Source organism: Hippopotamus amphibius, chromosome 7 (assembly GCF_030028045.1).
Source record: "Hippopotamus amphibius kiboko isolate mHipAmp2 chromosome 7, mHipAmp2.hap2, whole genome shotgun sequence".
NCBI lineage: Eukaryota > Metazoa > Chordata > Mammalia > Artiodactyla > Hippopotamidae > Hippopotamus > Hippopotamus amphibius.
Window position 1 is genome coordinate 97,206,331 of NC_080192.1, and position 14,982 is coordinate 97,221,312.

Consider the following 14,982-nt stretch of genomic DNA (forward strand, 5'->3'; position numbering starts at 1 on the left):
TAGGATAAATTGATAGAGATAAAACTGCTGAGTCAAACAGTATGAACGCTTAGATTTTAGCAGGTATCACCAAGTAGTTCCTCCAAAAAACTGAACCATTGTATGTTCTTGTATAAACACTGTATCAGGGTGGGGCAGTGATTTTCAGACTTTTGTTGCATGGAGCTCCTTCTTTGAAAGAAATCCTTTACAGAATCCAGAATGTAAATCAGAAAATGAGCTGATACAGAGGTGGGAGGCCTGTAGCTCTGCTTACCTTAGCCTCTGTGGCAGCTCCATGTGACCTCCTGGAACACAAAACAATACAATACAGAAAGTTCTTTCTTTGGCCTCAAATATTATTTGGCTGAAAGTAGGACTAACATGATATAAGACCTAAAAGTTATTATAAAATCCCTAATTATACTTCAATTTCAGACACAATTTTCAGTAATTTAGTCCCAGTACTTTATATGTATTCTTTCATTGGTTTCCTTTCCTTTACAATGAGCATTTGATTGTGACTAAGTTCTGGTCCTTTTAGATAGTCAAATAATTTCCATCTTTGTCTAAATTGTACTAAGTGTATGAAACCTAAATTTGTTCTCACTGGAATCAGTGCATTCATTTTGGGATTCTCCTCATTTTAATAAAAATAAACGAATGTTCAAATATTTGATTTTCAATATTCAATATCTGAATAAAACATTCAAATAATGACACAAACAAACTCATCAACAAAGGTAGTGGCTTCCAAAACTGAATTGAAACTCTTGTCTGTATCACCATATATTTCAAAATGTTAATTCATTAACTGTTATAGAAAAGCTTGAACTGAGGGAAAGGTGGGTTGGGGTGTAAGTAGAAGGGCCGGTGGTAAAGATATGAAGAACCACCTATATATCACTTCAATCAGTGACTCTATTCAGTGATTTCGAAGCCTATTTGCAATTTTTTCTTCGTAGTTTTATCAGACTTTAACAAGCCTATTGTTTCCAGAAAAACAATTGAAAGAAGAGTGCAACAGGTAAAGAATACATAAATGTTCACTTCAGCTGGGGAGCCATTTCAGATCTAAGCTTCAGTGAGATTCTTCTTAACGGAGGCCTCTTCTTCCCCTCATTTTCCAGGAGAATGCTAGTCTCTCTCTTTTTTTCCCCTAAACCTTTTCACTTTCATTCTGATTTTTGTCAGATTGAAGAGAAATCATCCAAGGTTTATTTCAAGTTGCTTCACATAGGCATAATTAGGCTTATTGTTTTTAACCAACCAGGTACTGTCCCCCTTTTTATCATTACATAATGCTTCTTAAAAGCATCCAGAAATCCTGGTTCTTAGAGACAAGGCTGGAACACATTCAACTCTGTAAAAGGAGCGGATCTTCAGCCTCAATCAGATGCTTATTGTGAAGGAAGAAGAAACTCAGTAGAAAACGCACAGAATACTAGAATGATTTTATGCATTGATTCAACAAATGTATGAGTCCCTATGAAGCAATGTGCTAGTTGCTAAGGGAGTACAAAATGTATAAACCATGATCACTACTCAGAGTTTATAATATCGCCAGGGCAACTAGGCTCACACACCAAAAAAGTTACATGATAATTTAAGTAGCTTACAAATAAAATGTGAAAAGTGTGATACAGATTATAGTTGCTATAGAATACCCACTCTTTCATATTCTCAGTTCATTAACCCCCTTATAGTTTCACATGCCCTTGTACCCACTCTAGACTTTATGCCTAGCCACTGTAATTACATCACCATCTTAGAATCCTTTGCCCACTTGATCTTTCATATATGCCTTATCAATCTTCAATCCTAGGTGAACTCTGCTGTCTGCTTTCTCAATTTACTGTCCCAGAGTGCTACACACAGCCAGAGAGAATTATATTCTTTGCTCTACCTGATTCTGTTTATGTTATCTCATAGTAGCTCTTCCATTTTCCCTACTCTCCTGGAGCTCCTGGTCCCAGAGGGTCCTTCACCTCAGAGGACCCCCTTTGCTGCAGGAATCAAGGACATTCTGGCTTGATTTCACTTTCCATTCTTCCAGTCTGAAAGTTTTTCTGATCCTCATTCTTCCTTTCCAAAAATAACTTCTCCACCCTTTCCTAATGATCCTCTCCCCTACAAACATCCTCCAGAATTTGACCTAGCCGTGATTTCCCCTCTCCTGTGCAATCTGCACTCTCTCAGTCTCCATTGGCTACTTCTTCTCAACCTGCAAACATATTTAAGACTCTCCTATTCTGACACCTCCTACATCCGTTATCTATCACTGCATAACAAATTACCTCAAAATTTAGCAGATTAAAACAACAAATGGTTATTATCTCACAGTTTCTGTAGATCAGGAATGTAAGATCAACCACTTAGCTGGTGGTCATTCTGGCCCTGGGAGTCTCAAGAGGCTGCAATCAAGATGTCAACCAGAGCTTGACTGGGGCTGTAGAATCCATTTCCAAGGTTGAGTTCCCTCACAACACACCAGGGGGCTTCCCCAAGAGCAAGTCCTGCCAGAAGGCATGTGATCTGAGAAGGAAGCCAATGCCTTTTATGACCTAATCTCAGAAGTAGCAAACTATCACTTCTGCCTAATTCTCTTTGATAGAATCAAGTCACTAAATCCAGCCCACACTCAAAGGAGCAGAATTAGTCTTCACCTCTTTTTTCTTTTAAACTATAGTTGATTTACATTATTGTGTTAGTTTCAGGTGTTCAGCAAAATGATTTGGTTATACATATACATGTATATATCTATATTCTTTTCTCTATTCTTTTCCAATATAGTTTATTACAAGATATTGAATATAGTTTCCTGTGCTGTACAGTAAATCCTTGTTGTTTATCTATTTTATTATCATTATTTAAAAATATTTATTTATCTTGGCTGCACCGGGTCTTAGTTGCGGCATGCGGACATCTTAAGTTGCGGCATGTGAACTCTTAGTTGCGGTATGCATGTGGGATCTAGTTCCCCCATGTTCCCCCACCAGGGATCGAACTGGGGCCCCCTGCAGTGGGAGTGCAGAGTCTTACCAACTGCAGCATCAGGGAAGTCCCTGTTTATTTTATATTTGGTAGCGTCCAACTGTTAATTCCAAACTCCTCATTTATCCCTCCCCCATCCCTTTCCCCTTTGGTAACCATAAGTTTGTTTTCTATGTCTGTGAATCTGTTTCTGCTTTGTAAATAAATTCATTTGTACTATTTCTTAGATTCCATGTGTAAGTAATATCATATATTTGTCTTTGTCTGACTTGCTTCACTTAGAATGATAATCGCTAGGTTCATCCATGTTGCAGCAAATGGCGTTCCCTTCTCTCCACACCTTCTCCAGCATTTACTATTTGTAGACATTTTGATGATGGCCATTCTCACCGGTGTGAGGTGGTACTTAATTGTAGTTTTGATTTGCATTTCTCTAATAATGAGTGAGGTTGAGCATCTTTTCATGTGCCTGTTAGCCATCTGTATGTCTTCTTTAGAGAAATGTATATTTAGGTCTTCTGCCCATTTTTTGAGTGGGGTTTTTGTTTTTTTGTTATTGACTCACATGAACTGTTTGTATATTTTGGAAATGAAGTCCTTGTCAGTTGTATCATTTGCAAATATTTTCTCCCATTCCATAGGTTCTCTTTTCATTTTGTTCATGGTTTCCTTTGCTATGCAAGAGCTTATAAGTTTGATTAGGTCTCATTTGTTTACTTTTGCTTTTATTTCTATTGCCTTGGGAGTGTCCACCTCTTAAAGAAAAGAATTTCAAAAAAATTTGTGAACATGTTTTAAAACTACTATATCTCTCAAACCATTTTTTAACCTTCTAGTTCTTCAAGCTATTTTGCTGTTCTTACTCCATTCAGTGTCACTCTTCTCAAAATAGTGATCTATTCCCTTCCTTACTTTCTCACTACTCAGTATGCAACTGTTGTTGATAGTCCAGATTATTATTGCCTAAATGAACACTACTGCTATTGAGCATAATATCCAAGTTAGCATGGCATTCAAGGCCCTACAAAAGCTAGCTGCAGCCTACATTTTCATTTTACCTTCCTGTTTCATTTACACTTCAGCCAGTTGGACTTATCATTCCCCAAATGTGCCCTCCGCTTTCCCACCTCTGTGTCTTTGCTCAGATGGTTTCCCTCACCAGGAAAACCCTCTTCTTACCCTCTCATTGGTCGAGACCCAGTTCAACCATTTCATACAAGAAGATTTCCTTGATCCTAACCAGAAACATTCCATTCCTCCTCTGTACACCAAAGCACATTGCCAACTTTACTGCAGTCACCTTATTTTATACCATATTGTGTTGTATACATCTTTGTATTCCTTTTGGCACCCCAACAATACCTAGCTCATAATAAGTCCATCATCTTTTTCGAATGAATGCATTTACCTAAATCATTAAAATCTAATTTTACTCTCATCAAAAGGCAAATTAAAGTCCATATAATCACCAACTCTATTAGACTAATATATTGAGCTAAGGGAAATTGCAGAATGGTCTCTGCTAAAGAAAAAGTCTTCTTTTCTATTATTTGAACAATTTTAATGGAGTGACTCAAATTAAATCACAATTATTCTCCAAAAAGGTTTGCTTCTGAGATATGTTTGCATATAGTATTTTTACAATTCCTGGTCAACATGAAATTTCCATGGAAACAGATCACACATACTGGAGAAGAAAGAAACTGAATTGTGTTTGAGCTGCATTTTGTCATCTCCATGGAGCTATTTGTGTTAAATATTTGAGTGCACAGGGAAAGTATAATTTAAAACCACCTAAGTAAAGACATAATATTTAATGCTTTAAAAAATGACAATATCTGCTCTGAGTTTTAAAGATTTTTATTAATACATGAAGATAATATAAAGTTTGAATATTTCTTGACTCACACATTAGTATCAGCAAGTAAAATACCCCTTTGCCTCATTGCTAGTGCATAAAAGGGAAAGAAATTAAATGCTCAGCATGGAAAGGGTGATGATGCTGTTTTTGTCCTCTAAATAAAATGATTTCTTCTGGATAGCAATCAGCTGTTTGTACAAAAAAGCTTCTAGTTTAGATTCACTGTCTAGCAATGAGCTATCTAAAAATTTTGATTTTAAATATGACTAATCAAATAGGGACAGTCTGTTTGAAACATGTATAGAAACTCAAAGATGAAAATATTTTTTACTCACAAAATAGTGCTATAAATCTTTCTGATTTATGATTTGAGAAATGTGTTCTTTTCCTAAGCACTGTAAAAACTTACCCTTACTTAAAATCACTAGAAAGACTTGCATCTTAAAGATTACCTTTTTCTAATCTGCCTTTGTAACATTGATCTATCTTTGTAAATCAAAATTCTTAGACATTTTTTCAAACTCAAAATATTCAAGAGGTATCAGAAGCAGTTTAGGATTTTCTTTAAATTCTCATGTACTATGTATCAACTGTTGACTTTTATTTTTACATTTCAATAAATGTAATCAGAACAAACATAACATAGAAAAAAGGAAAGAATTACAAAAGCTGTATATTGTGTTCATTGAAAATAAGCACATAGGCTATTAATATGAAGAAGTTACATCACACTAGTATTATTTGTTCTACAACCATAACAATTATTGGTTTTCAATATTAATGAAAGAAGGCATTGGTAAAGACAATTTAAATGTAGTAGTAACATACTTAACTTGTTCTTTATAGATCAACTCTCTATACCAAAATTTATCTTGCAAAAAAAGGACATCTTTTACTCTTCCAGTGGCAAAAAGTTTTAAAAAGCAAGAAGGTAAAAGTAGAAACAAAAACAAAATGAACAATCAAGAAAAAAACAGCAGAAAGCTGCCAATGTAGAATCACTTCCATTTCGCCAATTTTAATTATTTTCTGATAGTTATGCTCCAGTGGAAATTTGAATGAAGCCTCCACCTAGTTGGGCAGAATAAGGCTGAGTGATAACAACCCCCTCAGATAGGTTTACTACATGCGCACTTTCTCCAGTTGGGGGAGGGCTGCCTCCTAGGGCTATGCTTCTGTTTCCTCGCAGGTCTTTGTAGGGCTGCCTATACCTTCAACTAAATTACAGGCAACCATGCTTAAAGGAGTTAAGAGTTCCAGCTACAGGCTTTGTCCCACTTACGGGAACCAGCTTTCCTTTTCTGAGGCAGCTGTGGCTATTGTTGAAATAAATGGCACCTCAGAGGCTGAGATGATTACACTTTGACCCTTCCACATGGTATGTGACTTTGATAGACAGAGGGCCATACGCCCCCCATAAAGGGAAGCCTAAAATCCAAGATGTGATGACAGAGACAAAGTAAAGGTTGAAAAAGCCAAAATACTCAGCTTTGGAAAGCGATACTTTGATTAAATTTAATGATAATTTACACACCATAGAAAATCTATTTTCCCCTTCAGATTCATTCTCCAGCCTATTTTATGCTCAGAGAGGCTGACCTATATGGACTGCACCACTGGACCTCCTTCCTCTCTGGCTTCCACTTGGTTTCAGCTAATGTGGAAGGGGGCTGATGCTGGTAGGAAATTGGTAAGAGAGAGAGGAAGACATTTTCCTGGCTCGCTCCCTACCACATAGCCACAGTTTGGCTCTTTCCCTTTGCCAAAATTACCACTCCTGTCAGGTGGCCCTCAGAGCATAGCTCTCTCTAGGGCTTAGAAACCATTTCCTCCCCTTACCCCTTCAGGTTTAAGGGTAAAAATAGCTCTATGCTACTACTGGCACAGAAGTCCACAGCATCCCTCCTTATTTTTTCTAAACCTTGCCTTATTAAATTCTCCTTAATTACCCAGTTTGTGGTACCATCTGTCTCCTGGATCCTGACTGATACAGATGGTATTGATTTTCAACAAGAAATCTCAGAAACATAATTCTACATTGCAATTCAACTACACAATAACATTCTTATTATGGAAGTATTTCCTTGTTCATGGCATATTTTATAACTAAAACCTTCCCAACTCTCAATCCTATCCTGGAGGTATGCTGTTTTCTCTCTCTGCACTTCCATCCTGTGGATAAACTGAGATGCTGGGCTATTATGAAAAATTAGTCTGTAGCTTCCCTTCAAGTTGTAGCCAATCTGTCTGACTAACTTCAGTCCTGGTTCTAGTTTTCAAATTTGGCTCCCTGCTAAGACTGGACCTGATCTTGAACCACAAACTTGTAAATCTTACCAATACTTTCTCCAGAGACTTTTTTCCTCATCGTCTTTCAGTGACTTGTTGCTTCCTATCTCACCAAGATGGACTTCCTTACCACTATATCTCTGGAACCTGAAATCTGTCTCAAAATCCCTCCTATTATACTACCCCATTCCTAATTTTGGAATCATATTCCAGGGTACAAGGTACAAGTTTGCTTCCTCCTTGGTTTCACCGAGTGGTATAGAGCATTGGACCCAAGAGGATTATTCTCAAGTCTTAAGACCTAATGGAATTATATAAAATAAATAAGTCCTGGGAATGTAAAGTACAGCATGGTGACTATAATTAACAATACTGTATTGTATATTTGAAAGTTGCTAAAAAAGTAGACTTTAAAAGTTCTCATCACAAGGAAAAAAAATTTGTAAGAGTGGTGACGAATGTTAACTAAACTCATTGTGGTAATCATTTCACAATACATACTTATTCAAACCATTATGTTGTACACTTAAAACTAATACAATGTCAATTATATCTATTTTTTTTTTATTAAAAAAAGATCTAATGGGATTTGCCTTTATAAGTTTTAGACTTGCTTGAGACCCATCATCCCCCTTTCTTCTTTTCTATTTCTCCCTTTTGGAATGGGAATGTCTATCTTATATCTGTCCTACCATTCTATTTTGGAAGTACATAACTTGTTTGGTTTCTCAAGTTCATGGCTGGAGAGGAATTTTGCCTCAGGATGAATTATACCTCAAGTCTCATCCATGACTGAGTTAGATGATATTTAGATGAGACTGTAGAATTTTGACTTTAGAGTTAATGCTGGAACATGTTAAGACTTTTAGGGTTGTTGGGATGGAATGAATGTACCTTGCATGTAAGAAAGACATGAATTTGGGGGGCTAGAAGGCAGACTAATACAGTAACTATAAATTAGGTTAGGGCAAGAGAGGATTAAAAGGTGAGAGGAAAAAAACTGTAGAAATTTAGAATTCTGTACTCATTGCTCTGTGAGTACAGAGCAATGTACAATTTATCTTTAAATTCTTACTTCACATGAAAAAAAAATTAAAATTTGCATCAATAGGCAATGTGTTATGAGTGTGATTTAAGGAAGTTATCTGATGACCTCTAACCAGAACCCAATTTCAAAAAGTCTTGGCCCTGCACCAAAGCATTGGGAGATAATTATTCATACCTTTTAAGTTAAAATAAAATGTTTGTGTATGTGTCAATTAGAATTTGCATTTGACTACTAATATTCAAGATTCACACTTATTGTTTAATAAGTCACACAAGGGCTTATTTTCTCACTGAAAGGAAGGCCAGAGATAGGCAGAGATTGGCAGCAAAATTATTAGCATTCATGCTCCTTCTATGCCATCTCTAGAGGCATATAAGATGGCTGCTAGGGCTCTGACCATCATAAATGAATTCCAGACATGAAGCAATAGGAGAGGAAGAAGAATGAAAAAGTTATTTCCCAAAAGTCACACTCAACAGAATCCACTTCTATGTCATTGACCAGCTCTAACTGCAAAGGAGGCTGAGAAATGTCTTTTGGTTAGTACACTGCCTACACAGAATGAAACCTCAGTTTTATTGGTAAGGATGAACGGAATGTCGACTTAAAAAATGCACAATGTGAGAGTTGTGAGTTGAGTTTATTTGGGCAAAATTAGGACTGCAACCCGGGAGACAGCATCCCAGATAGCTCTGAGAAACTGTTCCAAAGAGGCAGGGGAGAAGATTAGTATATATGTTTTCTTGGTAGAGGAGGAGTATGTGCAATCAAACATTTTTTGTAGGGGGTTTCTGCTAGTCACAAGGAGCAGACATCACCATGTAGGGATTTAGTGCTTTTCTAGATATGAGGAGATGCAAGGCTTGGACTCATAAAAATCAGCTCCTGAAAACATTTAACTATCTAAAGACCTGTTCCACCCATCTTCCAAAGCACAGAGTGCCTCATTCCTGGTCTCCACCCTGAATGCCCTTCAAGGGATGTGGAAGGTCAGTAGCTACAGCAGCACAAAGTGATTTAATTCTTGTACAGGCAAATGGCAAGTTCCAATTTATAGTTGACAGGAAGAATGAAAATTATTTAGGCAACTAACAGACCCTACCAATGTATATAATTTTGTAATGATTTCCTGCTTTAGTGACTAAAAATTAATTAACCAATTAACCAGCCCTAATGGCATTGGAGAGGAGAGCATCTACTCTACAACTTTTTCAAGTGGGATACTGGAAAGCTGTTTGGATTTTTTTTTTACTCATGTGGCATCCAAAAGGTATAAACTCAGCTAAAACCTGAAAATATGAGACTTGAAGGTCAGTCAGAGTTTAATCCTCTGATGAACTCATAGGAAGAAAAAGAAAAAGAAAGTCTAGGACATCAGCTCAAATAATCATAAAGAAGAGTGAAGAAAGTTTAAAAAAAGATCAGAAAGGGTAGAACCTTATGTCATGAAGGGTGAAAAAAGTGAGTGATCAGCATCAAATGAGATAAAAAGGTGAATGACTGATTAAGCCTTTGGTTTAATGGCAGTCACTGGAAATATTCAAAGGAATAGTTTTAGACCTCAGTATTTATCTTGGAGACTTTCTTTAAACGTCTGGTGATCCTTGACTTTCCATTCTTATTTAAAGGGTAAGTTGATTGGACTATCTGTTTATGTGGGCAGTTTGTTAATTAAAGAACTTTACTGTCAAATTGGGGAGGGGACCTGGCCATTTTGTTGAGGGTTCTCCCAAAATATCATCTTGAGGTTATTTCCTCTGAGACCTTTTGGTTTATTTAGAGAAAAATCTCCTGCATGGGGTGTACACACATTGCTATCAGTGCTCCGAGAGCAAAGGGTGGAAAGGGGCTGGGGTGGGTCTCACTATTCAGTATAGAGACTTTCATTTAACCTGGTTTTTTGCTTGACATGGTGTCCCTGAATCTGGGTCCCCTCTGGTTCAAACTCTCCACAAACTAATCCTTATAAGTGACTAGGGGTGAGCTAGTCACTTGGCTACGTGTCCTAAGGATGGTGACCTAGACCTAGAAGTCTAGTTACTTTGCACAGATTTTCAATCAATCCTCTAATCTTTCCTTCCACACCCTCCCACTGATGTGGTGCTTCCAGTTTACAAGCCTGTGCTACAATAAGACATATATTTGGTCTTTGTCCCCAGTTCCTGACACAGAGCTTCTAAAACCTTTGGAATTTCCTGACTGATAGTATCTTTTGTTATTCAAAAGGTGACCCTTTTGAGCATACATTATTTTATGCTAATGAGGTGATTCAGGGGAGAGCCCTTCGATGGCCTCGGGATGGGGCTGGTCACCAGAAAAACCAGATGACTAGAGGGCTGGAACTTTCAGCCCCAACCACAGATTTCCAGGAAAGGGAGAGGAGGACTAGAGAGTAAGCTCTATAAAAACTCTTAAACAAGGAGATTTGGTGAGCTTCTGGGTTACTGAACACGTGGAGGTTCTGGGTGGTGCACACAGAGATGGCATGGAAGCTCTGTGCTCCTTTCTCCTACCTTGCCTATGCATCTCTTCCATGCAGCTGTTACTGAGTTATATCCTTTTATAATTAATCAACAAACATAAGTAAATATTTCCCTGAGTTCTGTGAGCCAGTCTAGCAAATTCTTGAACCTGAGGAAGGAGTCATGGGGAAGCTCAATTTATAGCTGGTTGGTCAGAATTAGAGGTGGCAACCTGGACTTGTAATTGGTACCTGAAGTGGGGGTAGTCTTGAGTCAGGGTTCTCCAGAAAAACTGAACCAATAGTATATAGATAGATATAAGAGGAGTTTATAGGAATTGGTTCACATGCCTATGGAGGGCAAGAAGTCCCACACACTGCTTGCTGTGTGCAAGCTGGAAAAAACAGGAAAGCTGGTGGTATAATTCAGCTTGATTCCAAATGCCTGAGAACAAGGAGCACCAATGTCCAGGGGCAGAAGATAGACACCCCAGCTCAAGAAGAGAGAATTTGCCTTTCCTTCGCCTTTTTGTTCCATTGGGGCTCCCAACAGATCGAATGATGACCACCCACATTGGTGAAGGCAGATCTCATCTCAGTCTGCTGAATCAAACACTAATCTCTTCCAGAAACACCCTCACAGACACATCCAGAAATAATGTTTTACCAGCTATCTGGGCATCCTTGGGCCAAAGTTGACACATAAAATGAGCCATAAATTTTTTTTTGGTTGAGTTGGGTCTTCGTTGCTGTGCCCGCACTTTCTCTAGGTGTGGCAAGCAGGGGCTACTTTTCATTGCAGTGCACGGGCTTCTCATTACTGTGGCTTCTCTTGTTGTGGAGCGTGGGCTCTAGGCACTTGGACTTCAGTAGTTGCAGCACACAGGCTCAGTAGTTGTGGCGCACGGGCTTAGTTGCTCTTCGGCATGTGGGATCTTCCTGGACCAGGGATCGAGCCCCTGTCCCCTGCACTGGCAGGTGGATTCTTAACCACTATGCCACCAGGGAAGTCTCTAGCCATAACATTTTAACCTCTGGGATCTGATGCTATCTCCAGGAGCACAGTATCAGAATTCAGTTAAACTTGTAAGACACCTAGTCAGCGTCTGCCAAGAACTGGAGAATTGCCTGATGTGAGATAAACCCACACACACCTAGTGTCAGAAGTATTGACACAAGAAGAGAGTAATACCACTTCCCTTTACAGAGCCTTTCTGGAGTTCTGAAATAGGAATTACAGGTTTTCCTTCCCCATCATCCCAAAGGAGAGCATTCCCATGAAACCCTTCCTAAACCCAAATGGTATAAAGCGAAGACACGATTACCTTAGGATACATCTTGCTAACAGATGTACAAAATAAATTGAGATGCTCCAAGACACAGTTCAAAACTATGGCAACTTGATGCTGAGATGCTCTGTACAGTTCCCAGGAGGAGCTTAGAAGTGCCACTCTCGCTGACTGGAATGCATGCTGCCTTCTATAATGGCTGGCTGCAAAACACATAATGAACACTATTTTTGCTTTTTACCTTTTTTTTCTCCATAAAAGTGAAAATCCTCTTCGGATTTCTTCCAGTTAGTGAAAACAGGTACTAATGCAGGTCTTTCATAAAAACAGAACTTTCAAAATATGGGGAACACCTGTACTTTACTTCCAATTGGCATTCTTTGCATTCAGCTTTCTTAGCTCCAACAGTTTCTTTTCTCCCTTTCTTTCTTACAACAGGAACACACTAACATCTCTCATTCTCTATTGTCTCTTCAGCACTTTTAATTTTTGTGGGTTTTACATTTTCTCATTTCAGTGGAGTTTCACAGGGAAACAAAATAAACACGTTTAATCTCTCAAGTTTAATCAAAAGTCACTCTAGAATGTTTCCAAAATTATGAATTTTTAAAACCAATGATGCAGTTATAAAATACCTGTGATATGAACAAAATGTTCATGATGTATGCCTGTTTCTTTTCAATTTCTTTGTTTTCTTCTGATTAGAAAAGTAATGCTTGTTCACTATAATAATCCAAATGATACAGAAATATCTAACAAAGAGAAAGTCTCTCATAGTCTTAACCCCTAAAGTCACAGGTTGGTCTCTATCAAATATACTGTTTAATGATTCTATGTTTGTAAAACATGATAGAAGAGAAAGATAATATTAAAATATTAACAACAGTTAACTCCAGATACTGAGATTAATGGATTTTCCTTCTTTTTATCTGTATTTTCTAATGTGCCTAAACAACTAATTTTTTATTTTTGAAACCTTTTTTTATTTAAAGAAACTTGTTAAAATATAAGTACCCTCAAAATATACATAATTATATTCAAACTTTTTGCAGTTTTTTGAAATAAAAATTTTCATTTAAAACAATATTCCAAGAATAACATAGTAAAAGACTCTCTGACATTGCAAATTAAGAGAAATTTAAAATTACAATAAACAGTAGCCAATGGGTCAGTATAACCTACCATAAAGTTTCCATCATTTAATTTTGTAATTTGTTTTAAGATAAACAGGTACTTAAGCCTGAAGAGTTTCATAGATGAGCATACTCTTCATTTTTCCTTTAAACATCATTCACCAGATGGTCTGGAAATCTGGAAGCCTTTTTCGGCTTCCAGGTCTCCCATGGACGTATTACTCTCTCAAAACACGGTGCGATTCCTGTCCACTCTCTGGGACTCGAAACGTCTGGCACTAATGAATCACCATAAAGTTAGATACCTAGCCAAAGTAACAGAATGAGTTCTACAATGCTATTTACCGGCTGTTTTTAATACTGTTAAGAAACAAATCAGGGATCCACGTTCCACAGGAAATTCATGAAGATTGCCTTAAAAGACCTCACGTCAACATTTCTACCCAGACGTCCTTAGTGATACCTCAGACCCAACGGCCATTTCTTTTGAATGACAATCATTCAAAGATTGGTTACCAACCCCGACCCCAAACACAGGCGTAGTCGGGTCTACCTAATAACGGGGACGGTGACCCCCCACGAGTTAATGGGGGGTGGGGTGGGCCTGTTCCTCTGCCAGGCCCCCCCACCTCCCAACAGCCGACTCTCTCTTTCACCAGCTTCGCTGTACCAACGAGGTCTAGCGGGGGTGGGGGTGGGGGCGTTGGGGTCTCCGGGGCAGTCCGTCCCTCCACTCCCGCTGTCCTGCACAGGCCTTCCCCGCCCTTCGCTACGCAGGGAGTGGCCCGCACGTGACCCGACCTTTCTGCCTGGACCTGGCCTCCCCCTCCGCAGTTCCTCGCCTGCAGTGGGCCCGGCCAGCCTCGGAGGAAAGCCTCGATTGACTCACGCACCCTGCTAGCTATGTGTAAGAGAAAGATTAACCGCCTCCGTTCTGCAGGCCAGGCCTTAACAAACGCCCTCGCTCGCGCAGTTCCGCGACTGGGGCGCCCACACTGACGCCCGGAGGACCCGCAGACTCGCGGCGACGCCTCTGCGCACGCGCGCCCCACCGCCCCCGCCGCCCCGCCCCGCCCCGCCCCATCGGTCTGAGGAAGCGGGGGCCAATCAGAGCGTGTCTCGCCTCCGCGCCCCAGGCTCCGCCGCGCACCGTCAGCCTTCGGGGGCGATGTTAACGCACAATAGCCGGCCTGCGGCCTTCACGGTCGCTGTGTTCCTGCGAGTCGGCACCCAAAGAAACTGCCTTCCCCGGGGCGGCTTCCGAGCCCCTGCAGAGTAACGGGAAGAGGCGGGTGGAGGGGAGAAGGAGACAAGGCAGACTTTCATTTTCAAGGAAAACTTTCACTCTCCCGACCTCCCCCGCACTCATCTGAGGATAGACATGTCCCTTGACTGCGCTAATAGTCGGTGTTATGTTAAAGGAACGAGAGAGTTTTTCTTTTACACGGTAACAGTTTTTTCCTCGTAGGGTAGTGCGGGTCCGCGCATACGCAGAATCCCCGAGGTCTCGCGTGGCGTGTTTCCGGTTGCTGTGGTCCCGCGGGAGCGGCAGGGCGCGGCTCCGACGACCGGGATCTGCTTCTCTCAGCCCCCGCCCCGCCGGGATCCTCACCCATTGCTCATTTCCCTCCGTAAATTAAGTTTCCTTGTATTTTGTGATTGTAAGAAGAATACTGCTTTAAAAAAAAAAATGCCTGCTCCTTGCAAAACTGTCCAGTAGTAAGTACATAAACCCATAAAAAAGAAAGTTAAACTCCCCCCCCCAGTCTCCTCACCCAGAAATAACTGTGTTAACATAGTGCTGTATAAACTTGGAGACTTTTCCATATATACACGTAAAGCTTTTTTTTTTTTAACTAGGAAAATGTTAGCATGTTATATTCTCCAAATAATGTCTCATATATTTACAGATAAAGTAGGTTACCTAA

The 14,982-nt window shown here is 39.6% G+C and overlaps 1 long non-coding RNA gene across 1 annotated transcript; it reads right to left on the minus strand.

The window, feature by feature from the left end:
* Positions 1 to 267: 267 nt before the first annotated feature.
* LOC130857259 (uncharacterized) lies at positions 268 to 14,059 on the minus strand. Its single transcript, XR_009054791.1, has 3 exons — positions 13,948 to 14,059; positions 11,958 to 12,124; positions 268 to 287 (listed from the first exon to the last, which is right to left on the minus strand). It is a non-coding gene; the product is annotated as an uncharacterized LOC130857259 (long non-coding RNA).
* Between the last annotated feature and the right edge of the window lie 923 nt (positions 14,060 to 14,982).